Below are 14,404 nucleotides of genomic sequence, written 5' to 3' on the forward strand. Positions count from 1 at the left end.
TTTTTCTGAACATACCTTGACGGAGTCTTTTCTTCTATTGTTATCTCTTCTTCTAGTGCTTCATTGGTTTCTTCTTCAGAATCAATGTGATTTGATGTGGGAAAATGAACCTCATCTTCTTCATGATCTTTGGTTTTTATCTGTTTTGGATTTTTGTATGCTTCATCAACTACAACATCAATACTTTCAATAATTTTCCCAAGTCTTTTATTATAACATTTATATACTTTACTTCAGGAAGAGTAGCCAAGAAGAATACATTCATCTGCTCTAGGTTCAAACTTACCAAGTTTTTCTTTAGTCCTTTTGATGTAACATTTACTTCCAAAAACTTTGAAGTACTTTACAGTAGGAGTTTTACCATACCAAAGTTCATGTGGAGTTTGAGTGTTGTTTACCCGAACATTTGCTTGGTTGAGAATAGTGACGGCGGTGAATGCAGCTTTGCCCGAGAAAGTTGTAAGAGTTCTAGATTCATCTAGCATAGAACGAGCCATTTGTTGAACAGTTATGTTCATCCTTTCTACCACTCCATTTTGCTGAGGAGTCCTTGTAGTGGAGAACTATCTTTTTACTCCATGTTGTTCACTAAAGTCAGAGAATTCATCCGAGGTAAATTCCCCTCCTCGATCAGATCTGAGGCATTTGATTTTGCGATCTAATTCATTTTCAACCAAAGCTTTGAAGGCTTTGAGCTTCTCAAATGCTTCATCTTTATGCTTTAGAAGACCTATCCAACACATTCTGGAAAAATCATCAATGAACAATATAAAGTATTCTTCTCCACGAGGTGACTTTTTTCTTGATGGTCCACATAAATCAATATGAACAAGTTCAAGGGGCTTACTAGCTGATCCTCCCTTTTCGATGAATTGAGATCTATTTTGCTTACTGAATTGACATGATATCGTATTTTCAGGAATGTTGATATTTGGAAGATCACGAACAGCCTGGAATCTGCATGCTTTTCTTATCTGAGAAAAGCTTAGATGTCCCAATCTTCTATGCCATAGCCAGTTTTCATCATTTTTGCTTAGATAGCACTATTTTTGTCCTGCTTTGAGTATGTATAGGTTGTTTGGAGTTTGTGTACCTTTAATCACGGTTTCTCCTGTATCAAGCTCACGAACAACACATCCATTTGATCGAAACACTACTTCATTCCCTTGATCACACATTTGACTCACACTCAACAGGTTATGCTTTAAGCCATCAACATACATAACATTCCCAGCTTTAATTTTTTCTTTCAAGAAAACAGAGCCTTTACCTTTTATGACAGTAGGAGTGTTGTTTCCAATGAGACACTCTTTTCCTTTTCTAAGGCATTATATGAGTGTAGTTTTTCTCTGTCACCTGTCATGTGTTTTGAGCATCCACTGTCGATGTACCATTGGTTTTCTTGTCCTTTTGCATACAAGGCTATACCACATCTTTCTATTTGTGGTAATTTCTTTCTCCATCTTTTGGGATTTAATGGAGTTTTCTCCTTTTGAGATATTTGATGAAATTTGCTCCTACATCCAGATTCTTCATGGCCAAAGTTGTTACAGATTGAGCATTCTATTTCATTTTCAAGCAGAGAAAAGTTATTATAGGAACTTTTCTTGATCCCTATCACATTCCTTTGATTTCGTGCTTCTCTAGTCATGATGTTTTTGTAAGCAACATATTGAGCAACTTTGTGTCCAAAATTATGACATGAGAAACATTGACCATTAAAGAAGTTCCTGCAATTATCAAATCTACTGACCTGGTGATTGTAGTTTCTATTGATATTCATCTTTAAAGAAAATTGAGTATGATTTACCTGAGGTTGGGTGTGGCTCATGTTCATCCTTGAAGTAAATTAAGCTTGTTTTACCTAGTGGTCTGCTTTATGCCTTTGCTGACGATTGTCAAACTGTTCACTGCTCTTTGCTGCATCAAGATAGCTTTTAGTTGAGGTTGACGGCTTCTGTGCTTGAGATGCTTCTTCAGTATATCCAAGACCTGTCTTTATCAGAGGATAACGTTGCACTTTGATAATTTCATTTAAGGTTTCAGATCCTTTAGCAAATCTAAGATTGAGAGCTTTTGTTTTCTCAAGATCCTTTCTTAGACCCACAATTTCACATCTAGTTTTTCATTGTGTTTTTCTCTTTTAGTAAGTTGGTATGTCAAGGTATCTATAATCATACTCTTTTCTTCTAAATCGATTTTGAGTTTAGAGATTTCTTCATAAAGGTCATCTTCATCTAAAGCATCCAAAAAGTCATCATCTTCATAAGTCATCGGAAGTCTGTAGTCAATACTATTTTCATCTTCATCACTATTTGATAAACCATCACTACCTTCATGAGTATAGTAGCTCTTTTTACTTACACTTTGTTTTCTATTCCATTTTGTAGATTCCTTCCCTTTATCATATTTATCTTTATGAGGACATTTGGTAGCATAATGACCGACTCTACCACAGGCAAAACATTTGAAAGGTAGTTTACCTCTGAATCTTCTGGAACCCCGTTGAAGGTTCTTGACAAAGTTTGCTTCTTCTTCTCCTTCTGAAACGTGTCCTGATTCATTGAGTACTTCTTTTCCTTTTGCTGAAGCTTTAAACGCAGCTTCTCTCATATCTGATGGACCTCCTTTTCTCATCTCAAAGGCAATTAAGATTCTGTGTAGTTGTGTCATGGTAACAGTCTGCAGATCCTGCTTTTCTTCTATGGCAGATACTTTTGATTCAAACTTAGCAGATAAGGATCTTAAAAAAATTTCAACTAAAGTAACTTCCTTTATCTCTTCACCCAGATTCCTCATGCAATTGACAATCTCATCTATACATAAGAATTAACTAGCTATACTTTCATCATTGTGCATCTTGAGAGTTTCATATTGAATTATGAGAGTTTGTAGTTTAGCACGTTTTACCTGAGAGTCTCCTTCGTAGCTTAGAACGATTTTGTCCCATATTTCTTTGGCAGATTTGAGCTGCATAACTTTGACAAACTCTGATTGTGACAGACTTCCCAATAATGTATTGACAGCCTTGGCATTGGTTTCATATTGCTTTTTACCTGTCGTATCTGTAGGAATTGCTGATGGAAATGTATATCCTCCTTCCACGATTTCCCAGACATCTATTCCAAGAGATTGAAGATAGGTTGTGGTTCTTACCTTCCAATAAACAAAGTTGCTCCCGTCAAAGATTGGTGGTCTGATGGATCCCCCGCTTTCTTGATTACTCATGATGATGGATCTTCCTTCAAGTGATCAAGCTTCTTTTGAAGGACCTACTCTGATACCAATTGTTGGAAATAATACTAAGAGGGAGGGTGAATCAGTATTATCAGATCAATACCTTAATTTTCAAAACTGATTTGTATACGCTACTTCAGTGCAGTGAACTAGTGTGTATACGCAACTATACTTAATGAAACCAGCGTATATGCAGAGATCTTTTGATTTACCCAAATTATCATGTAGTGAACTTTAATCAGTATATCAACAATTCATTAGACAATGCAGTAAAAGAAGAATAAAGCATCACACATAAGCAACACACATAAACACCAAGATATAAGGTGGAAACCCAATGTGGGTGAAAACCACCTGTTGCAATCGTCTCTGTCTTCTTTTAATAATAAGAAAATTATGTTTACAATTTTTGTACTGGTGCAGCCTTATACTAGTACGCAGGCTTCTACCTGCAGAAGGCTACAACCTTCTCTCGTTCTCCAGCTTCTACTAGAAGGGAGCTACAACCCCCTAGCTCTTGTACTAGCTAATATGTTTACTAGTACGTAGGTGCTGACCTACAGAAGGCTACAACATTCTCCTTTCTTCCAGGGACCACGTTTCATAAATTTTCAGACTAGATCCATCAACAACATAATTTAATCATCAAGTATATCTACATCAACCAATCTTCTATTGAACCAACCACAACTGAATCAATCAATCACTTTGACAACCCATCAATCTGATCATTCAGGATACTATCACTAGAATACAGTAACCAGAACCCAAGCCTGAACCCAGAACACTGCAACAACAAACAGAAGCAACTAAAACATATTTTATAAGGTATACGCTACTTCCATGTGTCGAACCTGTGTGCATACGCACTTTCCTCAAGGCGAACCTACGTACAGATCTGCAAATCAACTTTATGATGTATACGTTGTTTCGATATGCAGAACCAACGTGTGTACGCGCCTTTTCTAAAGTGAACCTGTGTACAAATTTGTAAATGATGATTTAAATATTACAACAATTCCAGACTTCAGTCATACCTAGATCATCACATTTATAGACTACAACATGTGCCAGTTATTCAGATAAATGATCAAACCACAAAAAGATAATTCTCTTCAAGCCTTAAGATCATTAGATCTTATCCTTCATCAAGCGCTAAGGTTTGTCCTTGGTTTAGCTCCAGCAATGCACCATAACCCAATAACCGACGTACTAGATCTCACCCTTCATCAGATATTCAATGCTTGAGTGTCTTGGCCTAATGATCTTCTCCTCCTTTTATAGTTTTAGGCCTTTCCCAATACCATGGACCAAAACCATTTAGGACCAATACCTTGGACCAAATACCTAGGGTCAATATCTTGGATCAAATACCTTGGACCAATACCATGGATCAAAATACCATGGACCAAATACTTCGGACCACAAATTTAGTTTTCCAAGGTATACGCGCCTTTCCTTTTGTGAAAGTGCGTGTGTACGTATATGCGCCTTGAATACAGTTAACCCGCGTGTACACGCAGCTTGGCCAATGGTGAACCTGCATATACCTCTCTTTCTTCATTCTGTGAAGTCTGATCTGTAACTCTGTGTTGTTAACCTGCTGCACTGTGATCTGTCATCTGAGTGAGTTGCCATCAAGGACAACACCTGTGTCATAATGCCAACATCTTTGTCTTCCTGGATCCCACACTTTGTTTTGTAACTGCCCAAATGTCTTGTTCCTTTGTTGATGCTACACTTCTGCTGTCTTTTGCTCCCTCTTCTTCTTCTTGTCAATCAGGTTCAAGTTCTGATTGATCTTTCTTCTTGTTGCTACCATTTTCCTCCATTTGGATTGCTTCATCATCAGTTGCCACATTTCTTCAATCTTTGTCTCCAGTACATCTTTGGACTAGCCCATATTCTATTTCTTACTTCTGCCTCCTTCTCTTTGTTTCAGGTTGCTATTGTTGTCCACTAATTTTTCAATCTATTGTTGGTTACTTTCAGTTTGTAGTTGTTGGTTCCTTACTTTTTCTTCTTCTTTTGTTCTACTTGCTCCAACTTTTGCTTTGCTTGCTATGCTGACTTTTGCTGTGACTCCTATGCTGACTTCTATGCTAACTTCCTCCCTATCATCCTTACCCTCTTTCATGATTATCTCTTCTTGTATTGAATCATGACTGTCCAGCATTCTCTCCAACAATTGAGCATCTCTGTTCCATGGATTGAATTCTTCCATAGTATCTTCTTCTCTCATCTTTATTTGGCTTCTCATCTATGCCAAATCTCCTTCAGTACCTGCAACAAAACCTGCACTCATAAAACACTTGTTAAAATTGAAAACATAAGACTTCTATGTTTTATCTTTCTTTGTCAACAATTCAATTTGTTGCTCAATTTATTTCCCCTTTGTCAACACATCAGTATGCTGTTTTGAATTCTCAAAAGAATTCATGAGACTGTCAATTAGTCTCTCTTCCACACCATTTGCTCTAATGATGTCCTCCTGCTCTTGTCCACTGTAGTGAACCCCTTCTTTTGCAGTGTGAATCTGCTGAACTTTCATATCCATCTCCATTTCCTATGATTGTCTTTCATGACAATTTTCTTGTCTTCCTTTTTCAGCAGTCTATCTTGAACATCTATTCTCTATTTTTCCAACTCTCTTCTTTGAAAATCTAATTTTCTATATAACTCAATAATTTCAATTGGAGTAGATTTTGGAAATTGCACACAATTTTCCATACCTTCCTTTGTCAATTCATCAGATGCCCTTTCTCCCTTTGCTAAGTCTTTTGCATAGACTTCTTCCTTATTAACATCCTTCAGTAGATGTCCTTCTCTTTTTCTAACTGTCTCAATAGCTTCCATGGCTATTTCCATCGTGCCTATCATCATGGTGGATCGATGATCGTTTACTATGTTTTCAGCTAACATAGTCTCTTCTTCAAGCTTGCCTTTAATCTCTTGTTGTTTATCTTCTCCAAGAGCTATCCTTGTCTCACCATCTTCATTAATATTCTCCTACATTTGTTTTGCATCCACAAACAAACTATCAATCTTAAAAACATAAGACCCTGTGGTCCCACTTGATGTTTCAACCATCATATCTCCTTTCTGTTTTAAATCCTTCATATGATTCAGAAATTCTTCGATGGTCTCCTCTTCAATCTCCTCAAGCCCTTCACTTGGTTGTTTGATATCTTTCCCTAACTGTATATGAGACCTTTCTATCTCATCTTCTTCCAAAACAAAATTTGGATTCTGCTTGTCTTCTTTCTCCTTTATGACAATATCATCAAATTGTCCTTCTTTACATGTTTCATCTGCAAACATACACAAATTGTCAAATTTAAAATCATGTGACCCTTTGGCCTCACTTGAAGTTTCAGTCCTCAAGTCTTCATCTTCACTTTCTCCCAGAATTTCTCCCTATTCTGGTTCACAAATGTACTCTTCCATTTCTAACTCAACTTCTTTGAGCACCTTACTTGCTTGTTGTAGCCTTCTCTGCATCTCATGCCATTCCATTGGCTTCTTCCTCAAGACCCATCCTAGTCTCTAGTTTTCCTTTAGTATTCTCCTTAATGCATCGAGTTGTTCTTTTAACTCTGCAACTTTTTTTATCAATTTCCTCTTGACTCATCCTCTTTCCATTTTCCTTGGCATCCTCTTTCTTCATCTTTCTTCTGCTATGGCTTCTCTCTGAACCTCTGCTATGACTATCAGTAGTCATCTTCTTCTCCTCTTCCTTCATGAGCTCCTCACTCATCTGCAACAAGCCTCTACAACAGCTAGTCCTCCTTGTTGCAATCTTACCTCACTAAGCTCTCCTCACTTAGTCTTTTGGTAAGCACGGGTCCTCTGTCTGGAACCTCCTCTTGAGTAACACCTTTGCTCCTTCTAGGCTTCTGCAATCTCTCACTCTCTCTTGAGAACACTTCAGTTGTCCTCTCTGTCCAATCTCTTGTTGGATTCTTCAGGTTCACTACCACTTCTCTATCGGAGTGTTTTCCTTACTCTGTCTTCAAGAACACATCTGGTTCTCCTCTCATAGCTTCTCTCGCTGTCACCTGTGCATTAGTATAAAAAACACATTCTCAATTTAAAACAGAACATATTACCTCACTTTCGAGATCTCAACATGATCTTGTTTCACCATTCCATCTATACTTTGAATGGATTGTCCTCTGTTTATTGCATATACAAGTTCTGCTACACATCACCTCTGCGTGCCTTCTTCTGTCAGATTAGAATCTGATCGTTCCTCTTGCCTGCATAAACACCTTAACACATATTTTATTCTCAATTCTTTCTCATAGAATTTCTTTGTTCTGTTTTAACCAATTGTTTCAACTTCAATTTTGCTCTGATACCACTATGACGCAGGGTCTGCCCCACTTACACCCACAGTATGCATATAAATGCATCCACTCATTAGTCCCAGGTATTTAACTCTCAAAGGAGTCAAATCATCAACCATAAAATGGTTAAGGCCCTCTTTTATAAGTTTCTTTGTATCGAAACTCAATCACCCCGCTTTGAACCCTCTATCGGAACTTTAACTCAATATAAGCCCTTTCTCCTTTCATTCGGGACTCATTAACTCTTACAAACCTTCATTAACGCTTATACCACACATATGCAACCTTTCCCTCTTTAAACCTTGGTTCATATATGTTATCACATAAAATTCGCCTATCGGCGCTATTTTCCTTATAAACCATTTACAAAGGAAAACATACGCAATCATACCTTTTTCCACTTTGGTACAGACTTTGCACACTTCCCGAGGATTTCCTTTATCAAAATCGACTATTGGCTCCTTCGTGGTTCATACATACATGCAACCCTTATAACTATCGGGATTTCCTTTAGAAATCCCAGGATCATACATTAATTGCAATACAAAGGAATAACAAAAAAAATCCGCTCCGACTCACATAACTGGATTTCAAATCTTATAGACCCGCCACTATAAACTCCATCGTGTTTGTATCTTCTGCTTTCCATTCAACACATATTCCTCCCGAACTCCGATCTCCGACTCAATCTCTGCCATCCATTTCATTCGCCGATCCAATGGCTATCGGCGCATCGTTGATCGGCCTATCGGCATTCCATCACACCAACCCTTGACTACTTCGATATGTGATTAGTGATTAGATCTGGGCTATCGATCTGGACTCTCGATCTGACGGTCCAGGATCCATTGCATTATTGCAATCGCTCTCCTTTATGGTCTGACCCCTTCCACTTCAAAGCGTCGATCCGATCAATCCTCCGGACCCGATAATGTTATAGGCAAACTTTTATAAGTTTTCAAGTCCGGATTTCAAATCCGAATGTATTTTGCGCCGGCTCTTAGTGTAAATTGGGTTTTACACTTGTGGGACTTAAAATTTGTAAATAACTCTGCCGATGCGATATTTCACCTCGCTCCTTAGCGACATCATCTGGACCGTTGATCTTCCAGATCAAACGGCTCCTGTGCATCCCTCTTCACTTCTCCGCTCGTTCCTTTTACTTAGAATTTACGCTGTTTTTTTTAGCATTTCTCCATGGTTGGGTTTTTCCTTCAGGTTTCTTCAAAGGCTCCACTACTCAACTTCCTCTGAGCTTTTCTTCTAGGAAATCTCCCTTCGCCATTTCTCTCCAGAGCTACACTCTATCTCTTCACTTGGATTCAATGATCCCTTTATGATTCATCTGAATCATTTTGCTCCTCTGCGCAACCTTTATAACTCTGCCTGCAACCCTGTTACAGAACCTACGAATTCATGAGTAATTCATCCATGAAATACTCGTTTCACGCATACTGACACAGTCAGGAAGAAATCTCTGTATATATATATATATAAACACACGATTACATTCGAGACTTTGTGTCTTGCATAGGCCTGATCCTCAACTATTCGTGGCCTCCTTTGAGCTCTGCCCGTAGGCTTACATTTATCCCAGTGAGTTCTGTTGAACTCATCATGGTTTGACTCTTAAATCCTCTGTCCACTTCTACTTCAATTAATTCCTAAAAGCTCTCCTTAGTTCCTCAAATCATGGAACTGTTCTAAGAGTCCTATTTGACTTCTGACTCTTGTCATTTATTCACCACTCAGGTGTTTGAGCCTAATATTACATTAGTTTATCACTTAGGAATCCAACTTTCTAAAAATACATGACCCCCTATGTCTACCTAATTACAATGATTTTCTCTTGGGTTGAATGCTCCTGCATCAAGGACTAACCCATAACTAGGATAGTTTCAACATTTTCCTATCTTACAAGGCATTAAGGATGCACACCGTAAAATAAAGCTATCAAAAAGGCAAACAAAACAATCATGTTAATTTGTGGTCCTGCTTTTAGGTTGGCAATGTGTAGTACATCTCCAAAAAAACCTTTCACGAGGGTTTTGAGCCCAAAAAAACAATAAAAGTAAATCATAAAAAGCTCTTCCACTAAAATATTTTCTTTTCTATAACATAACACAAAGTCAAATTCATAATCACAACTAAAACAACCAAACCTTAAAACCTAACATACCTAATATACAATATAACCATGTTTCTTGTGGGAAGAGTAAAAAAAACTTTGGCCACAATCAAACAATGGTAACTTTTAGAAACCAAAACAAATGTAAATATAATATAAAAATGCATTTTCGTAAAAACATGGAAATAATCAAAACTGGATTAGGGAAACTACTAGCTTCTATATCACGTATCACTTGTAGGCATGTACTTCAATAACAACAATACAACATATTGGCCAAAGGTTTCACACAATAACTCAGCATTATTAAGAAAACAATAATACAACATATTGGCCAAAGGTTTCACACAATAACTCAGCATTATTAAGAAAACAATAATACAACATATTGGCCAAAGGTTTCACAAAATAACTCAGCGTTATTAAGAAAGTTATGTTTCTTGCAATTTAATTAAAAGAATTGGAAAGCCATAAAATTAAATAACTTAATTCTGATACTTTTGAAGATATTTACGCCGTAAGGCGTTTCCCCCTGAAATGAACTCCCCTAAATGTCTTTCTGTCCTAATCTTAACCCTTAGATCTATTGTTAGACGATTCAACAATTATCTGTCATCCAAACAAACACTTTCATTCTCAGACTGACATTTGTTATATGCTTTTCTGTTTGACATCTGGCAGTCGATTCATTATCCCTCGCCGCGCATGCATTGGGCAAGCATGCACTGCACTTTGACTGCCTCATCGCATTCTTGCCTCATTTACCTTCTGCGTGCTCGGAGGAGCTCTACTCAGCAGCTCGTACCTTCGCCTTTTCTTTTGTCACTTACTTTGCTCACGCTAGGACGCCAGGTGATCTCTACAGCAGTTTCCTTGCATCAATTCTATCAAAATAAAATCTCCTCTATTTCTGTACAGGAAGGATGAAAATTACAAGCTCACAGTGATGGCATGCTTTATACAGGCTGCATATCTGCTAGAACTGGACAGGTAAGAAAAATGAGACAGAGATGCAGCGTTGGCACCCAAATGGTGGAAGCCCTTCAAATACAAGGTAGTGGAAGAACTGGTGGATGAGAGGGATGAATCCATCTTTGGAGCAAGGCTTGAATGGGGCAGGTATGCTGCATTCTTTGATTTTCTAGTAGTGAGACCTATTAAAGCTCCCAAAGGCAATAATAGCTCTCAGAGGGACCCTGCTGAGGGCTGCTACAATCAAAAGGAACATACAAGATGATCTGAGAATTTTAGCAATGGAGGACCTCAGTGGCTCCTGTAGGTTTCACAAGACACTGGAGGCAGTCAAGACAATAGTGAAGAACTATGGGAGCGGTGAAGTGTGCATGGTTGGGCATTCATTGGGGCTAGCCTGGCTTTGCAGGTGGTGATGGCCTTAACATTTGAGGCATATTTGTCGAATCTCATCTGTTCAATCCCCCTTTTGTTTCATTGCCCATGGGTCTAAGAAGTATTGTTGACAAGTTTGGACTGTTGTGGAATGCAGTGAAGGGCGTGACGAGAGCTATTTTTCCTTCTAATAAAAATGGAAATAAGGAATTAGAAGGCCTTGATAAATAATCAGAGGATGGGGCAGAGGCGGATTCAGTTAATATTTGTCAGCAAATCCGGAAATGGGTTCCCCATCTTTATGTAAGCAATAGCGATTACATCTGTTGTTACTACTCTTATTCTTGTAAAAAACACAAGAACTGTGATGGGGATGAAGAAAAATCAATGGAGTTCATGCCAGAGGTCTCTGGTATGGATCGTGTGGCTGCCAAACCATATGTGATTTCCAAGGGCCCCATGAAATTTTTGGAAGCTCATGGGATTCAACGATGGTGGTCTTATGAGTCAGAGCTCTAGATGGCATTCAATGGGAATAAATTGATACAACAACAGGTTGGTTCCTTCATACAGCATTCTCATCTGAAGACTGCCCTGGGATCTTAGCCCTAGTCATGGGTTCAATTCTCAGGGCAGCACGATAAGCCCTACCTGAAAACCCCCAAATACATATTCTTTATTAGTATTTGTTTGGCGTTTGTCCATCGCCGCTACCAGTTTTGCTGTGCATTGAAACACTTCTAGTATGCCAGGTAATCTCTACGACCCTCCACGTCCATATCATATAATTCCTGGCATTATCACGACCACACTAGGTTTTTTCTCATTTGATTTGGTGCTACATTGGTTCTCCTCCTTTAGTCAAAAGTATTCTTGATGGGAGAAATCAATTATCTTGAATAGTTTATGGGGCTAGTTATTTTAGTATTTTTGTTGAAACCGTCAATTTATTTATCACATTACAGATATCCTAACTTTTTGCTCACTTATTTTTTTCCTATCTTGCGGTGGCTAGGTTCTCGTCTACCAGAATTTTGTGTTAGGGTTTCACGGCTGGCTCTAGAATCATGCTGCCGAAATCAGACATGGATTTTCTGGTCAGCTCAGCCATATAACTTTTATGAATGTGGCCATTCGGCCTGCCCCTTCTCTGGGTATTACGATTTTCTTAGTCAATCAGGATTCGAATGTTTACAATACTGCCCGAATTTTAATAAATATGTCTTCTTGTCTGCATTCTGACAATATACTGTTTGGAGTATACGATTTTATGCGCAAATTTTAGTTTCTCTATAACTTTGAATTTTGGGTATGACGACAACTCTGGGTTTTCAAACCCTTCGGTTTTTATTTATTTAAATGGTGAATATCCTCCATGTTTTGTCATAGTCGTGTTATCTTTCCTACCATTTTCACATTGCATGTAACAATGATTAGGAACAGTTTGGCTTCGTCGATTCCCCTTCATGGTTCAGTTTTTTTGTGAACAATACTTATTCACATTCCTTTTCTCCTTGTCTTCCAGGTCAAATCCATTTCCAACCAAACACTACACCTCCTGTTTCATCCTGCACCATCAAGAAAGTATTTTTTTATGGCCTAGACTGTCCCAGGTCTTACAACTCCAGGCTGCCTAAATAGCTTGCCTTGCCTACTTAATTTTTCTAGAGAATCTCTCCTCCTGGAACCTAGAAGTTTATTCCACAAGCCTCTCTTGACGGGCCATGTTGCGTTGATACTCCAAAATTTGGAAAGATAGATTGCTCCTTTGGTGCTTCCTCTTTGTCCCTTGTTTGATCCTTCTCTTGGGTACCTTCCTACCTCTGGTGTCTTCTGTGCTTTACTATTATTTGGGCATTTACATATGAATTTCTTCTCCCCACCAATTTTCACTTCTCAACAAATTCCTTGGCTCTCATGACAAGTCCTCCTCATGGCGTTACAATTCCTGCGCAACAACATTTCTCCCTCTTTGAGCTGGCCAGGAGTATTCTTATTAAATTTATAACCTTGCATGGCATTTTCAACCCATTGAAATTATTAAGCTGATTTACTTTCAACCTTGGAATTCTATGTGGTATCTCTCTCATAAATTCTCAAATTAAAATAGGTCCTTCTAAATTCCTCCTCATGGCTTTACAATTCCTGCGCAATAAGATTTCTCCCTCTTTGAGCTGTCCAGGAGTATTCTTGTTAAATTTATAGCCTTGCATGGCTTTGTCCACCCTTTGAAATTATTAAGCTGATCTACTTTCAACCTTGGAATTCTATGTGGTATCTCTCTCATAAATTCTCAAATTAAAACAGTTCCTTCTAAAAAAGCTTACATGATTGGACTGTAACCCATAGTAATGTCGGGGAATACTGGTCCTCTAAAATGCCTCTGAAATTAGGGGATTGAAACAAGACAAATGAACTTTATATAAAAGACTTCCTAAAGATCGTTGCAATTTCCATATTTCCTTATCTCTTTACATACTAGAAGCTGACCTCCTTAAACTTTCTAACTGCTTCCCCTGGCCAAGTGAGTTGTACTTCTGAATGCAATGCAACTTTTTTGTTTTGGTTAAATTTTTTAAAACAAATTGTAACATTTCGCTAGAACATGATCACATGCAAACCCACATGCATCCTCTAAATTCATGAAGTACCAGGGCCTTTGTGAAGGTACTTTGGACCACTACTAGATGAGTTTCCTTGACTGTGTGATTGAATTTTATCTTTTACAAGCTATTCCTGTCTGGAAAACACTTGCAATTCACAATAATTAGGAATTCTATACACAAGATCATCGGGAAGGTTGGAATCACATTCTCCACACTGCATTATTCATTGTTTGAATAGGCTTAGGAATACAAAATACCATTGCATTGCTCTTGCACTACTTAAGTTCCTCTTCCATTTCTCATCCGATTGCCTTCAAGAATGTTGTACAAATAGTGTGACTCATCCACTGGTGGAGACTTCATTAAAGTAGGCACTCGAAATCCATGTTTTTGATAACTAGATATGGATAGATAAAGAAGAAAGTTGGCCATCTAGCATGAGAACTATACTGCAATTGCAATTGTCCTGCTGGCAAAAATGCATGGAAATTTATAAGCCCCTATTGATGGCCTGATTAAAAAGAAAATAAATCTGGAACATAGATGCAGATGTAACAAAGTCAACATGTTAATCGTTATAAAGATAGAAGCCCCCTTATATATCATAACTGCATGCAATGGGAGAGAAAAATCCCAATGTCCAATGCGCTGAAACACAGACTTAGAGGGTTTGGCCATTTGCAGTAAGGCCCATTCTGTGGCATGGTACGAGGCTTGCAGGAAAGTTTGTTGTTTTT

General features: G+C 38.1%; 1 pseudogene; it reads left to right on the plus strand.

Annotated features, from left to right (window-relative positions):
- The window catches only part of LOC149213791 (pentatricopeptide repeat-containing protein CRR2, chloroplastic-like), a 33,135-nt pseudogene extending 21,843 nt beyond the window's left edge, over positions 1-11,292 (plus strand).
- Positions 11,293-14,404: the final 3,112 nt, after the last annotated feature.

This window comes from Pinus tabuliformis, chromosome 1_1 (genome assembly GCF_031772625.1).
Source record: "Pinus tabuliformis cultivar Carrire ecotype Pingquan chromosome 1_1, CPIR1, whole genome shotgun sequence".
Lineage (NCBI taxonomy): Eukaryota > Viridiplantae > Streptophyta > Pinopsida > Pinales > Pinaceae > Pinus > Pinus tabuliformis.